The sequence below is a fragment of the Nycticebus coucang genome, chromosome 17 (assembly GCF_027406575.1).
Source record: "Nycticebus coucang isolate mNycCou1 chromosome 17, mNycCou1.pri, whole genome shotgun sequence".
In the NCBI taxonomy this organism is placed as follows: Eukaryota; Metazoa; Chordata; class Mammalia; order Primates; family Lorisidae; genus Nycticebus; species Nycticebus coucang.
Genome location: NC_069796.1, coordinates 55,820,740 through 55,834,947, shown reverse-complemented (window position 1 = coordinate 55,834,947; position 14,208 = coordinate 55,820,740). Strand labels below are relative to the sequence as shown.

Genomic DNA, 14,208 nt, shown 5'->3' with positions numbered 1-14,208 from the left:
TATGTTCAAAAATTACACATACGACAAGGAAAAAGAATATATGCAGATGATAAGGGCAGGGAACAGATCAACTGCAAAACTTGGGGCTATTCTGTATATCCACCCACTCTACTGTTTGGCACGGAGGAAGTAGTTAAAGTTTAACAAAATAAAATAAAATTAAGTAAGGGAAAACAAAACAAAAAAGGTGATCCCTCCGAGCCCTCTTTCTGGTTAGGGTACTGGTTCCACCCTTGGCTTCTTGCCCAACTGTCCAGCTCTTTTACATACACATAGTCCTGTACTTTTTCATCGAGTTTTTATTAGTAGTTAAGTCATGATTCAGAATCATCAGGCACCCACGTCCCCCTCTACTATCCTGGAATAAGGAAGAAGGACGGAGGACGGAGGATGGAGGACAGAGGAGGTGAGGTACAGCCACTTCAAATCTTCCCAGGAAACGTGCCTTCTGCCTGATGGTCATCCCAGGCTGAGACCCAGGACACGGGACAGAGCGACTTGTGCACACGGTGGTCCCATTCACACTCAGAGACGTCACCTCCTTTTGCCGTCATTGCCTTCTGGCAGCCGTGGTAGTCTAGGTAGTTCTGCCAGCAGTGTCTGGTCTGGTTCTGGTTGGGAAAGCGGCTGTCAAAGGGGCAGTCTTGTAGTTCTTGATTTTGGTCTTGATGTCTTCTGCCATGGTGCTGACCCAAAAGACACCCCGGATGCACCTCAAAGCTCAATGTCCCAACTCTATTCTTTTAAAAACATTTTCTTACTGTAATTCATTTTCTGTGCAATTTCACAATCTATAAAACAGCCATCACTTCCACTTTGATAAACACTGATTCATGCAGCTGTGTCCCTGTTCTTGAGCAAGATGGTATCAGCCTAGACAAATACAAATAATTGTAGACACACACACACATATGCATACACACACTGCAAATAGATTCTATATGTACTGCCTTGGCTTCGCGAACTTTAATATGAATGCGGCTCACTTGGTATATATGACAGAGTCTCGCACTGTCACCCTTGGCAGAGTGCAGTGGTGTCATAGCTCAGAACAACCTCAAAAACTCTTGAGCTCAAGTGATCTTGCCTTGGCCTCCCATGTAGCTGGGACTACAGACACCTGCTACCACATCTGACTAGTTTTGTTTTGTTTTTGTCTATTTTCAGTAGAGATGGGGTCTCATTCTTGTTCAGGCTGTTTTTGAGCTCATGAGCTCAACCAATCCACCCACTTCGGCCTTCCAGAGAGCTAAGATTATAGGTATGAGCCACCGCTCTGGCCACTAGGAATATTTTTTAAACGCAGATTGTGATTCAGTAGGTCTGAGATGGGGCCAAGATTCTGCATTTCTAACTAGGCCTCTTACTTGATGAGAATGCCAGGCTGGAAAATAGGCACTTCACACATCCATTTCATTGGTCAAACTATTCTCACCAGTTTTTTTTCTCACCAAAGAAAGTCTTTCCTTCCCCTCTCCCTCCCCTTTTTTTTTTTCCATCCTTCCATAAATGTGTTTAGAGAACCAATGGGCTCAAATTGCAACCCTGTAGCTTACCAGCTAGGGAAACTTGAACAAGTTACCTAAATTCTCTGTTTCTAAGTTTCTTTACTTTCAAAATGGGGATAGTAACTGCACTTTTTTGAAGAAGGTTTTTAGGATTGAATGAGATAATCCCTGTAAATTACTTAATACATCGCCTACCACATTATGAGTGCCAAATAAATGTTACTGCCAAAATTGCCTTGTCCTGGGCACTTCATCTTATTGACTGTCTCTTATCATAGGAATTATATTTTAGGTTGTATATTTAGTTTGTGAATATGAATTTACTGGTTAGTTATATTAATTATAAATAGCAAAATACAATATTCTAGTAAGTTTGGAAAACTTAGGAAAGATAAAAATATCACCCACCCTAATACCATAGTGATTGCTTTGGGTATCTTATTTACATGCATATTTTGACAGAGATGTAATAGCCTAGTGTATTTAATTTTGTGTCTTTAACATCATTAGATCATATACATTTTCTCCCTAGCAATTCATTGGAAATGTATAAAGTAGGTACAAAGTATGGAATCAGAGACTGGAATCAAAGACTAGATGCAAATTTGAATCATTCTAATGAACTTGGCTAAGGTCTGACTCCATGGAGGGTTAGCACTGCAACTTAGATCATACAAGCACATAGAACATCTGTCTGGATGGTCCCTGGGGAGGAATGGGGACAGGGGAGTCACATAGTGAACAGACATAGAGCTAAGACCAGAAAGCATGATCTTCCTTATGAAGGACGCAGCAAGGAACTTAACTTAGATGGGAGAATCTGTTTTGATTTCATTTGACTAATTTGGGTGAGACTTCATTTTAAAAATACTTGAAGCTTGGCTCGGCACCTGTGGCTCAAGCATCTAAAGCTCCAGCCACATAAACCTGAGCTGGCGGGTTCGAATCCAGCCTGGGCCTGCCAAACAACAACGGCTGCAACCCAAAAATAGCCAGGTGTTGAGGCGGGTGCCTATAGTCCCAGCTACTTGGGAGGCAGAGGCAGGAGACTCTCTTGAGCCCAGGAGTTGGAGGTGCTGTGAGCTATGATGCCACAGCACTCTACCCAGCGCAAAAGCTTGAGGCTCTGTCTCAAAAAAAAAAAAAAAAAAAAAAATTTATTTTCTTGAAGCTTATAATAAAAAATAATCAGTGGTTAAGGGTAAATTGTGCTAGAAACAACTTGTCAAACATAATTGTACTAAATGGAAAGCGGTCTCCTAGAGTGGTTCCTGGCACAGAAAACGGACATAAAACATGAAAAAAACTAGTGACACTCGAATGAAGTCTAGAGTTTAGTTTAATAGTAATGTATCAGTATTAGTACCTTAGTCTTCCTAAATGTGCCCTAGTTATACAAGATGGTAACATTAGGGGAATATGAAGGGTGAAGGGTATAGAGACACTGTATTATTTCTGCAACTTTCCTGTCTGGATTTATTCCAAAGTAAAAAGCTTACTGAAAATGTATTTGATGTGAATTACATCTCAACAAAGCTATTACTAAAAGTGCTATTACTCTCCATGGTGAGTGTGCATGTTGGGCATCTAGTGTGCGTCATCTCTCTTCAAAGATCATTTCTTCCATCACATCTTCCTAGACGTGGGGCCATATTGTCTGGTTGACTCCTGGATGATCATGTTACAAGTGGCATCTCCTCAGAATTGTCTGTAATAAGCACATTACCAAACATCCATTCATTCAACGCATGTTTACTGAGTAATTTCTATGTGCTCACACTATGCTGTGTGCTGGGGATATATTGCTGAATAGAACAGATTCGACTCTTTTCTTCATGGAGTTCATAACATTGTGACAAGTTAAATACGCACAACCTGATGGGCACTAGATGCTGCTATTAAATCTCATGAACATGAACTCTGTGTGTCAGAAAGGATTTTTAGGATATAGAATTTGGGAGAGGTAATGAAACAGAGTATTGTTTGAGTGGCAGGTTCATATTCTTCTTTAATTACTTTTTATTTGGCTAGGCACAGTGGCTCATGCCTGTAATCCCAGCACTCTGGGAGGCCAAGGCAGGTACATAGTTTGAGCTCAGGAGTTCAAGACCAATCTGAGCAAGAGAGAGATCCCATTTCACAACTAGCTGGGTATTGTGGCAGATACCTATAGTCCCAGCTATTTGGGAGGCTGAGGGAAAGGGATCACTTGAGCCCAGGAGTTTGAGGTTGCTGTGAGCTATGACGCCATGGCACTTAACTCAGGACAACAGAGTGAGACTCTGTCTCAAAAATATATGTATTTTTTGTTATTTATTATGTTTACAAAAAATTGTGAATAAATAATAACACAATGATGTAATAAATGCTATTTATTATAATATGTTGTCAATTATTGTTGTTATGGTATTGTTGGAGAATTTAAAATATTTTTAGCACTTTAATTATCCCTACACACACACACACACACACACACACATAATTGCAGTGGTTAAAGTCAAGGACTTTGGAGTTTGAGAGAACTAGCTTTGCATCCTAGTTCTCCAATGTTGTAGTTCAAGAACCTTGAGACAGTATCCACATCTATAAAATGGGGTTAATAGTGTTGCTGTGGGGATTACTTGAGCAACGTGTGTGAAGTGCACGGCACACTGTAAGAACTCAACCGGCTGTGGATTTTAGTGTATTATGTATGATACAGAGAGTCTGCTCCAATGTTTCAGGGAAGAATTACACACTTGAAAACTGAAAACTATTCTCTTTCTGGCACTGTCTGTGCAATTTTGCTGGAGTCTTAAAAAATCAACTCTGATTGTTCTGTTTGGTACAAGGTAGGGACTGCTTGCCCCACTCAATTCCAACCCACACTGATGGCTGGATTGCCTCAGGCAAGGACAACCCTAAACTAATATCAGATAAAAACAAGCAGAAAGCTGTCAGATCAAATGACAAGACATGGAGAAAAAACATACACATGTTTGAATGTCAAGAATCCAAGTGACAAATATATCTGTTAGTACAATTATATTTTTTTCTTAGAACAGAGAATGAAAAATACAGTATTAGAGTTGGCAGTGACTTTAGAGATCACCTAATCCCACAGCTTCATTTAACCAGTTGTTTTATTTCATTGAATACTTTTTTGAAGTCTCTACTGCGTGCCAGATATGGGCTGGGTGCTATAGGTGGGACAGTGAAGACACAGCTGCTCCTTCTAGGAATCTGTAGGCTTCAGCAGAGAAAACTACAGACTAGGGACCATAAACAGCTTGTGAAGATCAAGGAAATTTTTATTTTCTTCTTAAGTGTTTCTATAGTTTCAAATTATTGCACAACAGACATGTGTAACATTTAACTATGTGTATATGTACCCTGTTTCCCCCAAAATAAGACAGTGTCTTATTTTAAGGTGTGCTCCCAAAGATGCGCTAGGTCTTATTTTCAGGGGATGTCTTATCTTTCCTGTAAGTAGGTCTTATTTTTGGAGGATGTCTTATTTTTGAGGAAACAGGGTATATGTTGACTTTGATAGGATAGAATCCTAGTTGATAAGAAAAATATTTTTCCTTGGGAAATAGGCTATTCTTAAGTAGCCATGGAAATTGTGTTCTCAGAGCATGGTTCTTGCATCAGAATCTGTTAGCGAGCTTTCTTGAAAATGCAGATCCCAAGACGACTCCTCATTTTCAGGGGTCCCTGCATTTGCATCCACAAAGGGATTGTGACACCCTATTAAGATAATGCCCATGTATGTGTGTGTGTGTGTGGGGGGGGGGAACGTAGCAATGATTTAAAATTGGTCCCAGAAATTTAAATGAATGAACTAAGTTAGTGAAACAAACACATTTATCTTTTATTAGAATAAAGCCAACTCGTACCTTTTTTCTCTCTAGTGCCACAGCTAATTGCATCCATTATGTGTTTTTAACAGGTGTTATAAATCAGTGTGCCTTTGAGAGAAGAGAGAGCATGGAGAGGGGTGAGGGGCAGGAGGCCTTCTCCATCTTACAAGATGAAATACAAAACAAGTGGCATAGTTCCTTGAAGCAAGCAGCCCAGAGCTCTCGCGCCTGAGCTATTCTCCCCTCTGGCTTTGCAGGCCCCTCTCCCCAGCTGCCCTGCTTGCTGTGGGTTGCATAACAGCCTTTTCCGGGCCCTACAAATCACAGCCCTGTCCTAATTCCTGAGCGGGAGCCCTTTACACTGCCCAGCTCCACAGCCCTCAGCATTTGTAACCTCTTTCTTTTCCAGGTTATCATCATCTGTCAGATCTGAAGTTAAACAACAAAAAACATGTCAGGTGAGTGGCTGGGAAAGACACTTGGCTGTTTATGAGAAATATTCCATTACAATTGGACGCAAAATGTTAGGATGCATCTGCCAGTGCCCAGGCTCCACGGATGTCCTCCAGGCTCAGAAAGGGTCCCTTCCCCTTAAGCAGCAAGCTGATTAGTGTGTCATTCCAACCGATGTTTATCCTCTCTGGCTCCGTGGCAAATGCCCTTGGAAAAACCTGGCCCCATTGATGCCTGGTCGCCTGGTACATTCAGATTCATTCAATTAGAATACCCAGTTTGAGACATAATGAGTTTTGGCGAACTCAATAGACTGATTGGTTTTTATACACATGCACAGAAAGATTTGATTTCCTCTGTGGAATTTATGGCAGGGGAGAAGAGGTAATTAAATTAATTTCTGGTCTGGTTTCTGGGGCTTTCCTTTCTGTTCTCTCTTCTCCTGCCACCTTTTTTTCTTTTTAATAGACTTTTTTGGGGCCTTGCTTGCATGGATGAAAATGAATTTTATAACCGCCAACAGTTGGTTTGAGTTTGGGGCTATGTTCCACTGTGACTTCTTGTTCTTTTCTCCATGCTCTGGGCGGGATTCACGAAGCTAACAAGGGTAATCAGAACGATCTCATGTCCTCTGGTGTGTGTTGGGTGAGGTGATGGGGTGTGCATATGGCAAGGGAGCAATGTTCACATGGGAAGAGATGCTTGAACCCAGGATTTCTGGAAGGGAACCCCCTCTAATATTCGATAATGAAATAAAAACCAAAGTGGGCTTCCCTTTTTTTGATCAACCTTCATTCCTCACCCCTTTCTTTACTGATTTAATTCTGGGTTTTTCCCGAGTATTCACTTTTCTTTTCATCTATCCTCTCCAGAGCAAATTTGGCTGCAATGTGGCAGAAAGAGTCTGAAACCCAGAAAAGTGCTGCTGGTTGAGCCCCCAACCATCTGAAGTTTGATCTAGACCAGTGGTTCTCAACCTTCTTAATGCCTTTAATGCCGTGACCCTTTGATACAGTTCCTCATGTTGTGGTGACCCCCAACCATAAAATTATTTTCGTTGCTACTTCATAACTGTAATTTTGCTACTGTTATGAATTGTAATGTAAACATCTGATATGCAGGATGTATTTTCATTGTTACAAAGGGGTCGAGACCCACAAGTTGAGAACTGCTGGTGAGACACTTTGGGGTTTATAGCTTTCCAAAGCCAAAGCCCTTTTATCCATTTTTGACTTTTTAATAAAGGCCTTCTCTTGTTAAACTAAAAAGAGACAAAGAAGACCCCTGAGAGTTTAGAAATTTAATGGAAAAAGAATAAAAAATCAAAAAACACACACTGAGCACTTAACTTCTTTCCCAAAGGACAAGGGAGACTGCCAATTCCCCAGCAATGCCAGAGCTAACCATTTCCCCAGTGTCAACATTAAATCCCTTTTTTGTTTTTCTCTTTTAAAGTGTGTTTACAATTGACCATTATGGGAAAGATGATGGATGTAGCCTGGCCCCGTTTAAAATAATAAGACTAATAATGATACAGTATTTTGCCTGCAGATTCTTTCTGAAAGCCTATAAGCAGAAGGAAAGGACTGAGGGCCCAGAATTTTCACCTTGACCATAGCCGGCTGATTTATCCCCTCAACGATTCCCCCCAAGCCATAGCTGGAACAGCTTAGGCTTTTTGCAGGCATCCTACTTCATGAAACAAGTGTGGATTTCCCTAGATTAATACCTCTGCCTCCAAACAATATGAAAAGTCCATGTTTTGATCTGGTCCCTTCAGCTGCACTGGAGAATATGTGGCTCCTACAGTCCATTAGAACAAGGCCATTGGGTGGCACCTGTGGCTCAAGGAGTAGGGCGCCAGTCCATATGCTGCAGGTGGCTGGGTTCAAACCCAGCCCCAGCCAAAAACCACACACACACACACAAAAAAGAACAAGGCCATTTTAGATTGGGAGAACTAAGGCCCAAGGAAGGTGGGGCTATCTATTTCTTGCTGTACCCCCACCCCAAGTTTTGAGGGAGGATAGTGGAAGAGGCACCCTATGTCCCCTCACTGTTTCAGACACATTCTCCAGTATCAGTTTCCTGTCTCTCAGCAGGGACCAAGTTGATCAGACTGGGTTTTATCTCTGAAATGTATTGTATTTCTCTGAACCAAATGCTCACTCCTGGCAGGTAGCAGCGGAGGGCTCCGGCGGCAAGCGGATGCCTTGAGAGGCAGGCTGCCCAGGACGAAGGTGGAGGGTTGGGATCAGATTTGGGGCAGGACTTCAGGCCCCGCACTACCTCACGCACCTGCACTACCTCGTGCTGCTGTGGCTTAGAACCTCGTCGCTCCCGCGCAAGCTCTTTTGCCTACTATGGAGAAGAAAGCTGCAAAAGTTTTGAATGAATGCCCAAACCCTCTCCCTGAGAGCAGCGCCTATGGACAAGCCTGGAGCAGACAGCTTGCCCTCTTCCTCAGATCCTCCGCAAGAAAGACAGAGACGTGGCTCCGGGCCCGTGGCTCCTGGAGAAAGTAGATTCGATGGCTGCTCCTGAAGGCCCAGGGGACAAGTCCTTGCAAAGACTCCCAGTCACTGTAGCCGGCAGCCTCTGTCCTTGGAGACGCTCTCAGCTCCAGCCTTTCCTCCGTCCTCAGCGTGGTCTTGGCGGGCAGCAGAATCCAGGAGATAGGTGAAGTGGGTTGACTCCGTACTCGCTGAGGAATTCAGACTAGGCTGAGAAAGAAAAAATAACTCCGGACCTAAGAAGCAATGGCCAGGCAGTGAAAATGGCCTTCAAGACACCGAGCAGAGATAAGCCTCTTGGCATAAAACCGCGGCGTACAATTGGTCAGTGGGTTAGATACCGACTGCAAGTGAAGGGGGAGCAGGTAACCAGCGTGCAACTAACGAATAAAAAGTCCGGGATGCCGAGAACAGATGGGTGCACAATTGACCCTGTTAACTGACCCCCTGAAACTGATCGCCATCAGAACGTAAATGCCCTAAAAAACGAGACTGGGTGAAACAAACCGCAGTGAGATCCACCTGCCTGCCCGCAACTAGCTACTGCGGGAATTGCAGCAGGGAGGGCCTCAGAGGGCGGCAGGGTGGACTGGGAGGGGACTGGTCTCCTGGCGTCCGGGAGGACCGGGCGGGCGCTGCAGCGGGGACGCGGCGGGGGAGGGGGGTGTCCAGTGCTTTTGATTTACAACTGCCGCGCCCCAAGCGATCCCATAAATTTGGGGGCCGTTTTCACCAAAACCGTGAGTTACGATATTTCAAATAAATACATTTTCCAATCAGATGGGGTTCTGTTTAGGTTGAACGCATCCCGAAGCAGACATCTCTCTCCGCGGAAAATACACAGGAGGAAACGGAGCCGGGACGAAACTCAGACGACATAAAAACTTGTGTAAACACATTGTCATTTACGGACTTAGGAAGAGAAAGGGAATGGGGGGAGAAAGACAGAAATAAGTGAGGGAAAACACATACATGTTTAATTCTCCGTGAATTCTCAGGTCCCAGCCTGGAGGGAACACACGGAAAATTTAATATTCTTTTTCCATAAGCTTGATTTATGTTACCCTTTAGACAATGGGCGGCAGCAGCAGGTTTACCTTAAATAGATTTTGTATTTTTGAGGCTGTTATAAGCCTAAGAATGGAGAGGCTTGCTCCACACACCTTGGTTTCTTTCTTTCTTTCTTTCTTTCTTTCTTTCTTTCTTTCTTTCTTTCTTTCTTTCTTTCTTTCTTTCTCTCTCTCTCTCTCTCTCTCTCTCTCTCTCTTTCCTTCCTTCCTTCCTTCCTTCCTTCCTTCCTTCCTTTCCCTTCCTTCCTTCTTTCTTTCTTTCTTTCTCTCTCTCTTTCCTTCCTTCCTTCCTTCCTTCCTTCCTTTTCCTTCCTTTTCCTTCCTTCCTTCCTTCCTTCTCTCTCCCTCCCTTCCCTCCTTTCTTTCTTCTTCCTCTTTTTTTTTGTAATAGGAGAGACTGTGGGGGGAATAAACCTGAAAGGGTTATTTGCGCAGCAAAGGATTAGCTGTGTGCTCTTGGGCAAGTCCCTTCCCATTCTCTCGTCCAGTGTTTTGCCACCTATAAAACAAGAGGACCAGACAAGGAATCAGTCTCCTATAGCGCCAAAGAGCATTCGCACATAATTCTGTGCGCCATTGCAGGAAGCTAAGGAACCCCCAAGACAAAAGGTAAAGGACAGTTACTTTTGGCTTGGACCCTTTCCGCCTTGACCACTTCTCATTCCAAGAAAAGCGGTAACAATGTGGGGAACAGAAGCATCCTGAGCCCCAGGTCCCTCTTAGACGTCAGAGTGCTAGTCAAGTCTCTGCGGGTCATTGGCTGTGTGCCCTGAGGGAAATTTCTTCCCTCTCTGGGCCCTGTCTGCATACAGAACCTGTAAGTTTCCAGAAATCGACTCTCTGCAAATGTCTTTCTTCCCTGCCCAACTGTCCCCTTAGTCCCAGGGAGCAGCCTGGGCCAGATTGGAAAGTCTTAAACCCTCTACAGATACCTGCATACGAGAGAAATGTTTAAGGGATTTGCGCACTCAAGCTGCGGGGGTAAATGGTCCACCGGCTGATTTATGGCGCGTTACTGCACGACGCGATTCCCCAAGACAGCAAGAATATTTTACACCGCGCTAATATAAACAGGCGGCCGGCCGGGTCCTTTTCATGGAGTTCCTGTAATTACCCGGGCCCTGACAGGTCCTTGATTTACTGCCCTATTTAGATAAGGGGTCTGGTGCGGGGGATTGCCGATGGCGTCAAGGTCACAGGACGTGGCGGGAGAAGGTTTTGCGGTAGGCGCCGGGGTAGAGGGGCGGTGGGAGTGAGGGGAGGAGAGCGGCAAAGGCTGGGGAGAGTCCCCACCACTCCAGAACATCCGAGGCTTGAAGGACCTTCAAATCACCTGGGACAGCCATTCCGCCGTATGGATGGGAGAACTAAGTCCTGAGACTTCAGGAGCTACTCCTCCCGAAGTCATTTAGGGCGAGAAATGGGGGTGGAGAGCGGCATCTGTAACTGGAAAACGGGTCTCTGGCAGAATAATCCCCCCTATCTGGCTATGTTCAGTCTCCCCCACCTCCAGCCTATGACAGCTGGGTTCTGCAAGGTGGTGGTGTGGGGGGGAAGGCAGTCAGAAACAGGGTGGTCGGTTCAGAACAGAGTTCTGCAAAGAGAATCCAATGTCCTGGTCTCTTCTCTCTGTCCAGGGCTTTACAGTCAGGGTGAACGGCTATAACTTCATTTTCTTCCCCTGTGAAATTAATATTCCTAAAAACTGAGCCACCATTTATCCATGCTAAGACCCTTGCATATATTATTTTGCTTACTCTTACTCCAGTCCTCTACAGTGGATTATCCCCAACCCTATTTAAAGAAGTGAAAACTGAGGCTCAGAAGGATCTTACAGGGAGGAATGACAGTGCCCAGTTTCTAAATTCCACAGGGAATGACAGTGCCCAGTGGGCTCAATTCCACAGGGAAGCTATTGTAAGCACTCCTTTGATAATTTTTTTTTTGACCTTTCCATAGGTGAGACCTGTACTCTGTAAAATGGAGCAAGAGTTCTTGTGTGGCCTCATTAGCACAGTTGGGAGAAGAACTGAGAAACCCGAATTTGAAAATGCTAAGAACAACAAACCTGAAGCATCCTCTAGGTCAGTAATTTTTCAACCAGCGTGGATCTTAGGTATGTCATTGAAAAATTTTCAATGTCTTTGTTTCTGAAAGCAGTTTAAAGCACAGTAAGTATATTCTTTTTTTCCCCATCAACATAATTTAAGTGTGCCACAGAAATTTATAAGTTCAAGTGTGCTGTGAGATAAAAAAGATTGGAAAACTTTGCTCTAGGTGAACAAAGTGGGTTAAGGGGAGGATGTAGGCAGATGGGTGGTGGTAAGAGGTAGTGTGGGACAGGACAGTGGGACTTTGGGGGTCCTGGTCTTTGCTCTGAAGAGGTGGGCTAGAAGATAGTGGCCTATGAACCAGACCATGGCCCAGGGAGAGAGGGACCAGGGAGGGGTCCAGGCAGCAGTGGGGAGTTGGGAATTACAGAACTCCAGACTATAGATTCGACGATTCAACGTCCTTCTGCAAATGGAGAAAAGGAGGCTCTGGGCCAGAAAGGAACATACTAAAGTGTTAATTAGGCAGAACCAGAACTCAAAGTGACGTCTCTCGCCTGTTAGCCTAAAGTAATTTCAGCCAAACTCTTAGGTCCCAGACTCTTTTCTGTAACACAGCCTGGGATCAGAAGTAGAAAACACCCTCACCAGGTCCCCATTGTTCAGGGAGTTCCGCCACACTTCTCATGTACCAGATGAAGTAAAAAGCACTTTGGGGTCTCCAGAAAGCCCAAGTCTTTGGGGTCTCCTGGAAGGCCCCAACACTGGGGAGCCTAGTCTCCCCAGTGTTTAACCTGGGCAGCACTCAACAAATGACTTCAAATCTTTCTCAGAATTAGGGAACAGCACTCTCTGCCTCATTGGTGGCTAGGGCACCCTGCTGTTAAAAACCATAGGGCACTGCCAGGCCTCTAGAGTCCTTAAAGAGTCTCAAAGGACTGGAACTTGTCACCTACTGTTGATAATGCATTCCTTACCACACTCAGCAGTCCTGTGACCTGTGTAATAAGAAAGCAATTGGCACTCACATGGATGGGTACACAAGCAATGCATTTGCATGTGGGTAATTGTGTATTCTTAAGTGAGTACTTATCATTGAGGGTGACTTGACCACATGCACACTATTTTACACTTCATTGCTAGAGTTTGTGAATGTGACTATACAGGAAGGGCTGAGAATCTATGTCAAATTGAGTGTTTAAAATTATGTGCCTGTGTGTAATGTCTATTTGTAAGCACCTGTGCATATGTAATAGAAATCGTGGCTATGTACTTGCGTACTGAAGGCTTAGTTGTGACACTGAGAACATGAAATGTATGATGGTGTTTTTGGAATTTTGTACTGTGGATACAGTTGTGGGAAATTGTAAGAAAACACAAACTGGTTGTACATATGTGTAATTGTGACAGTCTTACAAGTGTCTGTGTGGTAATTAGAATTTATGTGTTTCTGCTACATGACTGAGGTCTTTGAGCATGCCCGAGTGTAGGATTGGGAGTGGCTCTGAGCTGTAACACACATCTGAAGGGTGTGTGTGTGTGTGTGTGTGTGTGTCCTGTGGGTAACATACAGATAATGTGTAGAATCCTAGGAATGCATGGGTATTGCTCTGAGAATACTTTTGAGTATCCGTATGAACACACGGGCTTTCCGGCAGATTGTGTGAGCCCGTGTGCGTGTGCATGTGTATGTGTAATCAGAGGGTCTAGTGTAGGTGTAGATCGTTCTCCGCTTAAGACAAAGGCTGGGCGTGCGTTGAGGATCGAGGTCCTCCTCCACAGACTAATTACTCTCTCTACCCGCACGCACGCACGCCCTCAAGGGCGCCTTCAGGCCCCGGAGGCGCGGGACTCCGCGGAGCCGCAGCTGAATCCGGCGCCCGCGAGCGCGAGCCTCGGCTCTGCGCTTTGCCCAATCTCAGTGTTGCTGGCGCCAGGCGCCGAGGAGAGCGGCGCGTTTCCTGCACGCCTCGGGCAGGAAACCAGGACCTCCCTCCGCATCTCCCCCTCCCCCATGTACCTCCAGGGCCCAAAGCCCGTCCGAAGTCGCACAGGTGGAACCAGACAGCTCAGGAGAAAGCGATTGTCCCCTTCTGCCCGGTATGCACCCTCTCCCTCATTCACTTCCTTGTACAGGACTGTAATTCCACTTATCCACTCACTATCAGACCTCGAGGGAAATTGTTCAACCTCTGTGGGCCTCATTTTCCCTATCTATGCAAGAAGAGAGTTGGCCTTTCTCTCCCTGCCTTTGAACTAGTAACTAACTGCCAGGCATGTAGCAGTCGTCTCCTCAATAAATAATTGTTGAATGGATGGATAATGAGTTGTCTTTTTAAAAGAGCGCTTTTCTCCTTTCACTCTCACCTCGAGAAAGAAACTCCATCTATCCCTCCTAGGGAAAGGATCAGATGGGATATGTAAGGCCAAGGAGGATGGCGGGACTCAGGCATGTGACCACCAGCTAGGAAGCCACCTTGAAGGGAAGTAAAGGCTGAGAGTCCCCTCCTTGCCACCCAAGGATTCCCAAGTTCTTAACGCGAGCCGGAGAATGGGGCCTGCAGGGAATTGCCCTAGCCAATTGCCCTAGCTGCGCAGGCGGGACTGCGCCTCTGCACCGTTGGATATAAGACGCCGGGAGCTGCGTTTTGTTTCTCTGCCGGCGTGAGCCTTGCGGATGCTGTGCAAGTGGCGGTCCTGTCTGCATGTGTTTACCACTGGACGCCGTTGTCTCGCAGTGTGATGCTTAGCGCTGGTGCCTTTAGGGAATC

General features: G+C 45.1%; 1 pseudogene; it reads right to left on the bottom strand.

Annotated features, from left to right (window-relative positions):
• Positions 1–273: 273 nt before the first annotated feature.
• On the bottom strand, positions 274–719 carry LOC128569048 (cytochrome c oxidase subunit 6B1-like; annotated as a pseudogene).
• Positions 720–14,208: the final 13,489 nt, after the last annotated feature.